Source organism: Pteropus alecto, unplaced genomic scaffold (assembly GCF_000325575.1).
Source record: "Pteropus alecto unplaced genomic scaffold, ASM32557v1 scaffold18, whole genome shotgun sequence".
Classification (NCBI taxonomy): Eukaryota; Metazoa; Chordata; class Mammalia; order Chiroptera; family Pteropodidae; genus Pteropus; species Pteropus alecto.
In genome coordinates this window covers 1,025,587-1,035,630 of record NW_006440649.1, presented here as the reverse complement: position 1 = coordinate 1,035,630, position 10,044 = coordinate 1,025,587, and positions in this window count along the sequence as shown.

Genomic DNA, 10,044 nt, shown 5'->3' with positions numbered 1-10,044 from the left:
TTCCATCGGAGGTCACTCCTCCACGGTCCACAAAAACACTGGTCCTCTGGGGGACGTGGCTGCTGAGCGAGGGATACGTCATCAGGAAGCAAGACAAAAATAAGTAGCTTGCCAGGAAGGACAGGCATGGAAATATGAGCATCTTGACAGAAATCGTTTGCACGGGGAACTCTCAGGAAATGTGGAGGCGATGATGATGATGATGATGATGGTTCCGCTCATCAGCATGGTTCTGCTCATCAGTTGGAAAGGAAGCTCGCAGCCCTGAAACACAAGGCTGCTTCGTATATTTGGTGATTATAAGAGCACTCAGAAGCCGTCCAGGGGACAGGGTGACGCGTCAATATAAGACGTATATCCTCTTCAAAATCTCTCTGGGTATTTTAACTTTGCAAGCCTTTGTCGATTCTCTATCCGGTCCACCATGTGTAGCCAACAGTATAAATTTCAAAAGGATGCCGTCACTTCCGGTGCTGGAGGCTTTCAGAGACAGGAACAGAGACACGTGTGTTTCAGTATACGGACAGCTGAGTCTCTCAATGATGCGCTATTAGAGAATTAAACAACAGTTGATACACTTACATCCGGCGAATCGTTTATACCAACCCAATACGGGCACGTGACTCCATTAAATCACTTTTAATCTGAACGCTTTTATACTGTTTCAGCCCTTCTTTACGAGAAGTTGCCAGTGAAGCCCCACTGACGATGTAGCCCATGGTGTTTGTTTTTACATGAGCGTGGCATTTGCATCGGCGTGCCAGGGACAAACGCCAAAGATAACAGGATGCGTTGCAAATTCGAACGTTATAGTGGATTTTAAAAGGCGTAAAGGGAACGCAAAGTATGGAGAAAGCATCTTCGAGTTGCAGAAGGAAGCGGATTCTCATGGTTCCTCTACGCTCGAGGCACCAGGATGATAAATGAGAGTCTTGGAAGGTGATGAATTACTCTCTAAAACGAATGTCCTGTGTTTTATTAAACGCTCTCTCTGTCTTACGTTTTCATTTCCGGACTCGTGAAGTTGTCACTTCTTTAGACGTAACCAGCAATCAGCTATGAAATTTCAGATGTCACGGTGATAATGGGGGGCTACTTGGAGGGGGAAGGTTGCATCTTTTGTTCTGATCCTGTGCATGACAATCTGGAAGATGCAGGTTTTTATAATAACGTTGTATGGGCTTTTTCGCTGGCGACCATGTATCTAACTGCCTTCTCTCTCAAAGAAAGAAGGTCATATAAACAACAAAATTATAATATTTTGGGGTTACTCTAACAGAACACTTTTTTCTTAAGTTGGCAGGATATTAATAACTTGGAGAGCAAAAAGCTTATTAAATGACAAAAGTTACAAATGAAAACAAAAGGATGAATCGAATTTGAATTAAGAGTTTCAGTGAGCTTTTTTCCCCCCTCATTCTGGTGGGCTATTGTTCCTCAGACTCCCCTGAGGATAGATTTTAGCACTTGGGGGATTAAAGATCCAGCAACTCGTCACCATTTTCTTTTCATGTGCAGCCTTGAGAATCTTCTAAGCTCTCCTTTTCTCAGAATTCCTCCTTGTCCAACTTTTATATCTCGCAGAGATGCTGGAAACGGTCGCAGAGGGTAAACGCTGACGTGCGCTCTCCACACGGACACAAAAGGGAAGGAAATAAGGGTATGAGGCACAGCGAGTTGGAAGGAGCTGTCACATGCCTACGAGCCACGGTGAACAGCGGCGCCAGCCAAACGGGAAGGCGAGCTTTCCGTTACCCCAGACCACGACCTCGTCCTCTACGGCACATCTGCTCATGCCACATTTCTTCGAAGATGTCAGGAACGCTCGGCTGTTTCGGGAGGCAAGCGGAAGTTTGGGTGGACCACAAAAAATCAGCTTAGAAGAGGAGGTGAAAAAGGCTATTCGTCTAAGAACTTGGGATAATGTGCTGCTGATTATATTTAAATATGTCAGAGACGATTGGGGGTTATCAGAGTTCCTCTGTTCGCATCCGCGACTCTGCAGCTAGTCGTCTACATGCCTGTCTCTCTCTAGTCGGAAATAAAATTCTTTTCGGAACAGGAAGAACATCTCACGCCCGGTCCCTGGAACCTCAGACGCCAGGAAGGGGATGGTGTTTGACAGCTTCTTCCTGGCCGGAAGGAGGATCGGGCTGGATGAACGGACAGGGGATCGTGTTCATGGAGCAATAGTTTGTGAGGCTTTTTTCAACCTGGTATGACACCCACCATGATGCCCCCGAAAAACTCACAGCGTAGATTATACTGCAGTTGCTGTTTCCACTCTGTGTCCCCTCACCGTTAACATCCGCGGAAAAAAGGATCGTTTTGTGTAAACATTTGGGAGTAGGATGATTTGGGTGTCAGTTTCTGCTGTGCAGCCCGAACGCTCTCTCCTCCCGACCTCCCAGAGTGGCTGCGAAGGTCAAGGAGATCTTTTCCGTGAAACTACTTTGTCGGCACCATGGCATTGAGGAGTTTCTGACTTCGGGTCCCCAGAAATTCACACCTGGAGAGCTCCCGGGGGCCAGAGCGTAGTGCGGGCAGACGGGACGGCCAGCCTCCTGCTTCCGCCTTCAGCTCATCTGGGGTTCTTTCTCAGGGGTGCTGGCGAGGGTCTTTGTAAATATCATGTGAAAGGCATGAGAGCCGCAGGCCGTGTCACCTGAGGTGCACGCAGGTGAGCCGGAAGCAGGAAGAACTGTGCACGCACCTCTGAGCGTGGTGACCTGCTCTTTACCTGTCCTGCAGAATGAAGGACTGGAGCTCTGTGACACCTGCCACCAAGGTGTTCCCAAAGCCTGGCTGCTAGCTGACGGGCTGTCGGGGGGGTCACATCCAGTAGGAGCCACCAAGAGTCCCCAGCAAACGGTGCCACGACTCTGCCTTCACTCCTGCTGGTTGTTCTAGGTAGAATAGTCCAGCTTTTGAGGTTCAGCTTGAGTGCCACCTCCCCTAGGACACTTGCCCTAAAGGGAGAAGCCCTGTCCTCTGAGATGTCATACCAACCACTGTGTGCCGTCACTTGCGAATTGAAGTTCTCTGTTGACACGTCTTAGCTCCTACTAGACCACAAGTCCCTGGTGCACAGGACTTTACAGTCTCGTCTTCGAAACTGAAGCAGTCTATCAATATTAGCCCAAATAAATGCAAGTGATTAAAGCAGAGCTTTTTAAACAAACAAACAAACAAAAAGGTGGGGGTTTGGGGCGGGGCGGAGGGAGTTGGACAGAGCCAGCCGTCTGCCCTGTGTGATTTACGTGAAAACGAGCCGCACGCTCAGGTGCCACGTTCCTTTCTTTGCTTACTGACTAACGGAGATGACCACTCTTCCCGGACATTTTCCATCATCCGGGAAAACTGTGTCCACTCGCCACTTTGAAGCCATGTGTGGAACCTTACCAGGACACAGAGCGCGGCTCGGCCCTCAGGGACGTGGCTCTCCCGGTGCCTGCGAAGTCCACATCCGCGGCTGCTGACTCCTGAAGGCCCCGTCCCGCCTGGCCACCTTCCACACCTGCCAGATGTCCCCTCGGCCCGCCTACCCTTCACCTCCCATGCGACTCTTTCCAACTGGCTCTAAGAATACACATCCTCACATTTCCCTTCATCCTGCACACACGAAGGAGCATGACGGGCTTACGTGTCGGGCTCATGATTTGAAATCTTTTCTACTGAAATCCTCAGGAGGTAGAATCTAAATTCAAATCACACGAAATCTTCTAACGAAGTTTCTTCCCTTAGGACTTTTAAAAACTTGTCCACAGTCTCAAGATTTTTTTTTTTTAAAGGGATAGTGAGAAAAGTCTGAGCTGAGAGTTGTAAGAGCCACATTCTGTGTTTACTTTTTCTACCCATTCCCTGTACGTTCTGAAATAAGTCATTTCTATTAGCATGAAGTTGTCTGATCTGAAAAACGAACGTGTCAAATTCGATCAGGTGTCTCTGAAAGGTAGGCGTCCGAGACCGGGTTTCCTACAAGCAGAGGCTTGAAATGGGGTGTCTGTGCATGGATATATTGGGGGGACGCTCTCGGTGGGAGGGAAGGGGGAGGAGAAGGAGAAAGAGCTGAGCTGGGTCGCGATCTCAGCTGGTCCCTCGCAATGCTTTGCAGCGCCAAGTGCAGCAGGGGGCTGGCCACCCACACCCCGCAGCCGGGAGCCCATGGGCGGACTCGGCCCTCATAGACGGGGAGGATGCACCCCCTTGCTGGCAAGAGGGCGCCCAGAGGCCAAAGGTTAATCTCTGAGGGGGAGCAGCTGCAAGCTATTAGCAGCTGATTCAGGAGGCGGGGAGTGACCGGGCCCAGGGACAGAAGGTCACCCGAAGCATCTAATGAGCAGGAACTGCTGTCTAGAACCTGTTTTCAATATTTGACCGAATCCGACAGAAATTGCCCAGTTTCCTAAGACGACGGCAGAAAGACAAACGCGATGAGGAGCACGTCCTCTTTCCCAGTGTCCTCCAGGGACGCGGGCGACGGCTCGCCAATGGCAGCTCGGAACAGGGATCTCTGCGACTAACGGAAAGAGGAAAGCTGGGCCGTCCTTAATAAGTGCCACGTGTCGACAGGCGACGCGCCTTCAGACTTCGGGGTCCAGGAGACGTGACCGGGCAGCGCCGAGGGGCGGCCAGCTTCGGTGCTCCGAGGCGCCGAGAGCATCAGCTCTGTGAAAAAGGCACCGCGGTGGGCCGTGTGCCACGTCCTGCCCCTGCCTGTCGTGCAGAAAGTATCTTCTGATAATACGGACACGCGTCGCCAACGGTTGCTCCGAGCTCCCACCCCCTAAACCGTGTAAGAGCCAGACTTTGGGACGGCGACACCGGTTCCTGCGTGGGGACCTCTCTGTGTCACGGTTCATGCCAGCGGCGCCCCCCACACGGCTGTCACTTCCCCGCCCCGTTAGCCTGGAGCTTCACACTCACGCAAGGGTGTAAAACGAATCATTTCAAAGAGACGCAAAGACCTAATTTGTAATTAAGTCTGTAAACACGGTAACCCTGGCCCCAATAACATTCTGACTTTTCCATTTACGCCTCCAAACACACATACGTGTATGTGATATCACATATGTGTACTCCCATGAATACGTACATACATATAAACAAACACATATACGTGTAACCACATATAAATATATACCACGTATACATATATTTTTCCTCCTCTAATGACACAGTGAAGAGAATGCTTCCAAAATTGTTTCCTAAGGTGTTTTTAAAGTGTTCGACAATGGTTATGATGAGATAGATTTTTAAATCTATTTTTAAAAACTATATTAAAACCATGAAAATTTGCCATGAATAGCTTAATGTTTCGTTTGGGTCAAATTCAGAAATGCTTACGCACAGAGCCAGAGAGCCAGTGACCCGGAGCGCAGGTTACAAAGGCCACCTGAAGATGTCGTTTCTCCCTCGTGAGTCTCTAAACTTAAAATCCACCTCGTGGCAAGTGACACACCAGGGCTGAGGACACTCGCCACAAAGATCCCTCCTCCACACACCTCTGAGCTGCGGCCAAGGGTTTCTGATGCCTTAGTTGCTTGTTGACTGTTTCTTGGAGGAGAGGCTGGTCCTCTAAGTAGGAGAAGCTAATCGCCAGCTTAGTTCTCTCTTCTGCCAAAACAAACAGCTTCCCATTCCTCCTATGAAAAGCCTCTGATCACCCATCAGCCACCTAAACGAGCCTATCAAGCCTATCGGAGATGCTTTACAGGGTGAATAATGTCCCATTAAGCACGAATCTCTTGGCACTAATAGAATTCTAGAAGTCTGGGGCCTGGGCTGCCAGCAACCTGCTACCTATGTTGCAATAAGATTCTACCCGCTTCCTCCGTGCCGTGTCCCCAAAGGCTGGCAAAGAAGCGGACACCCTCTCCTCCTCTAGGGCACGGCGGCCACCACTTTTCCTGCAGTCCCATCCCCTTGAGAAAACCGAGGCACAGAAAGAGCAAGCTCCGGGCCCGCTCACACTGACCGGAGTGACTCCGTCTCGGGCTCGCGGAGCCTGCACCGTCGCCGCGGCCACCATGAGCAGAAGCCGGGAAGGCAGGGCTGTCCGCCGCGGCGCAGGTGCCGATGAGCACAAGACAGGAAGCCCCCCTCCAACTAAGTGAGATTCAGCGAATGGGAGATGGACTGTCTCAGGCACAATCTCCCTCCTTCCCTTGTTCTCGTCTCTAATCCCGTGGTGACGCTGACTGAGACAGCGACCGTAGGGGACGTTATTCCCAAGCGAGCAGAGGTCAGCACCGTACCCTTGCACGCTGTGGCACACTAGGTAGAAACGCCATGCCAAGTGCCTCGGAGCCCTTTGGAGCGCTCGGCGCCCTTGACATGCAAAACCCAAGCCAGGGCCGGCCTCGGGGACATCTGGCCGGTGCCCGTGGCCCATGCTCAGGAGGGCAGCTGCGCCTGCGGTTCACCGCTCCGTGAGGGCCATATCGAAATTCTTACTGATTCGATCCTCCAGTCTGTGTTTTGCATGTGGAGTCTCATGGAATTTGGGAGCATGTTCGGAAGGCTTGGCACCTCGGGGCACGCGTGATGCAGCTGCTCACGGTCCCCTCACATCCTCAAGAAAGGTTCTTGGCTCCCCCGCTCCCTGGCATCCTAGCACCCCAATATTCACCCGACCTCTCCCTCCTCACTCCTCGTCCCAAAGCCTTGTCACACTGCGCCCTGGAGGGACATAGACGTGGGTGCAAGGAGGGTCGGGGTTGAGAACGCGTGTCCCCAAGTGTCCCAGAATTTAGTGGCTGTCATCATCCCATGCTGGTGGCACCATGTTGTGTCTGTGGGTGGCCAGCCAGAGCCCACGAGTCCACGGGAAGAAGCCGATCGCCCATCCCTGACACATGTGCCCCGTTGGCTCCAGGAGGAGGCTGCGACACACCTGGGGGTTGCCTGTCTGCTCGGGGTGGGCTGACGGGTTGGAGGGGAGACCCCCGCCCCAGCTTCCTGAGGCTTCGTCCAGAACAAAGCACCGTGCATTGGTCTAGCAGCCAGCGGAATCGGGCGCTGGGAAAGGGTCATGCCCGAGGAAGTGCGTGTGCACGCCTGTGCCCTGCGAGGGTCTACACACATCCCGCAGATCTGTGCCCGGGGCGCGCGTGGGGGTGTCCCTCTCTTCCCCCTCCCCACGGCCCTGAGTCTGGCTTTTGCTTGTCCGTGCAGCCACACCAACGCGCCCTTCAGGGCCAAGCCGGGAAATCCAAACCCTGTAACGCTGGTGACCCCACACACAGAGGACACGCGCGCACGTTTGCCCACAACGCTGGCAGCGCGCGCCATTAAGGCGGACGGTAAAATCTAGGCGCGGTTAAGAATTGTTCTTTCCCGAGAACAGCGTGGATTTAGCAACTGTGAACGCGTGGCCGGCGGAGAGAGGACAGCCGCCGGCGAAAGGAAAACTGCATAATTGTAGTTTCTTCTAGACTTTTTTTCCCTGCACTTTGAACCACGGACCACGTGTCCTCACTTCGTGCCGGGCCCCAAAGGGCAGAGAGGCGGCCCTGGAGCAAATGAAACAACGAACCAAGATAGTCCTGAAAATAGACAGAAACGCGCGGACCGGTGGCCGTCCTCACCGGGGACCCGGCTCCGTGGCCCGTGAGCCGTGTGACCGGTCAGTGTCCTCAGCAATGACAGGGGACGAAGCGAACCTTCCTCTCCCTTGTGTAGCTGCTGTGAGAATTCACACGGCGCTCGGAAGACACCCAGAACGGCCACCAGTACCAACGAAGCCACCGGTTAGTGGCGGCGCCGTTATCACCACCCCTGTGACTACCTCCCCGGTCGCCGCGCAGCTACGGGTCTCCCACCGCACACAGGACAGGCTGGGAGGTCAGGAAGGTGACCTGCCCAAGCCGCGCGCCCGCAGAGTGCCCAAGCCTGGCGCAGAGCAGATGTGCCTGGCTCCAAACTCACCGCCCTGCTCCATACGCCGGCCCAGAGCTCACCTTCATCCCGCTGATGGGGCGATGCCCTTTGCGCCCAGCTCCGCGGGCGGGGTTCTAAGCACATGCGTCTGTGACACGTGCGAACTTGACCCGGCAGCGTGGCGAACGCCTGGCCGCGGCGCCGCGGAGGCGCACGCTGCCACCCTGTGAGGTGCTGGCTTGAACCGAGCCTTCTCACGCGGACCAGCACTCAGCGGTGAAGTGGGGCAGTCGGGACCCCACCCCCCTTTCATGTGAAATCCTAAGCTCGTCCTGGCCAAGGCGGCCCTGATAATTAGGGCAACTTCCATCCCCTTTCCCACCGGCGGGCATCAGTATCCAGACTGTCTTGGGCTTTCAGGCAGGTTGACAGCCACGTGGCTGAGGGGGCGGAGGGGGGAAGCCGAGCCAGACCGCAGACGTGGGGGCATCACGCGTGCATGATCTACCTGCAGACCTCAGTCTACCTGCTGCGGGGTTCGGAGGCCTCAGGGGCTTGGGAACTGCTCCGAATTGGGGTGAAAACATCAGACCCTACGTAGGCCAGATACTCAAGATCACGCCCCTGGTGGCTCTCTGTGTCCACTATGAGTGCACAGGTGGGGTCCTTCCTAGCCAGGCCCGGCAGCTTTCACACCTGAGCCCACGCCCTTGGCTGGCCCGCAGGCCGGAGGCCAGCCTTCCTCCATCCTTCAAAACTCACCCGGACCTGTGCAAGACACTTAGGAACGGGCGGCCGGTCCAGAAACAGCCTTCTGCTGGCGCCTCCCTGCGCAGGCAGGGTGGGGTGCAGGGCGGGGTAGGGTGAGGTGCTGGACCCCCCTGGACGCGCCCTGCGGAAGGATTCCGCCCACTAATAAACACCACATGCGCCGTAAGGAGTTGGCTGCAGCCGGGCTCCTCCACGTTCCCCCAATTATTTTTAAAAGGGGGAGGGACAGCGAAGCTTGACTTTTATGAGGAGAATGAGCCGCTGTCTTTTTCAGATCTTAAGAAAGCCTTAATCCCTGCAATTTAGATAAATCGGATCAGCGCGACAGGTTAGGGGTAAACCTCGGGCGGCGGCTTCGCAACTGATTGCAAAAGCAGCAGTTATTAAGTCCTAACGGTAATTTGCAGCTTATTTCACCCCAGCTAATTAAAACGTAATCGGGATTGTCTGGCACTGTGTGTTCTGTCAGCGGTTTCTCTTCCAGGGAGAAACCACGCCAAGAGACCACAAGAAAAGCCTTTCATGGGAATTGGCTTGATCTAAACGGCTTCTTTAGCCGCTGGAACTGTAAAACAAATAAATTACAGCAACTGACAATTCAGTAAAAAGAAACAGAAAGAAAAAGATGCTCTTTCTGCAGGGAGCGGGCCGTCCTGTTTCGCCGTATTGTCTGTTGTTGTCTGCGGAGGGTGACTTGCGGGGCAGGGAGGGGCGCGCTGTTGGCACCGGGTGCCTGGGGACGAGCCCTCTCGGGGATGTCCCCGAGGGGGACGAGCCCTCGCTTCTCCCCTCCCCGAGACCCCGGAGGAGCGCGGGGCTGTCAGCTTCTCTGAAAGCCGCTGGACGCTGCTGCTTTGGGAACGAGCAGAAAAGCGCACCGAGGCACACGCAGGCTTCGCGAGCCGGCTCCATCTCCCCGCGTCCCGGATTTGGTTCTCCCGCTGCTGCCTTCTGCGCGAGGTTCCACCTGCCCTCACGCAGCTCCGAACATCGCCGAAGGCCACGGAGATTCGTCCCAAAGTCCCGGGTCCTCACCGTCATCTCTCTCTCAGCGTAATCCCCAGGCCCCCGAGGAGGCCCCCTCTCCGCGCCCAGAGAGTTTCTTAAGGGCAGAGGGCTCATCTCAGAAACCCCTAGGGAGCCCCCCCCGACCCCAGCCCGCCTCCTCCTGGGCTGCGCAGTGCTGCCTGCCGCAGAAGTTGGGGGTCTTAGAACAGGTGAGCAGCTAAGGATGGAGGCGACAAGGCTAAGCAGAGGACGATGGCACGGGAGAGAGATGAGCTGTCCCCACCGGGGAAGGCAGCTGCGCGCCGCGCCTGGGCTGAGTCCCGGAGTGAGTCCCGTGCGTCCCCGCCCCCCAAAACCCCACGCAGGTCCCCGCGGGGGTCCCCG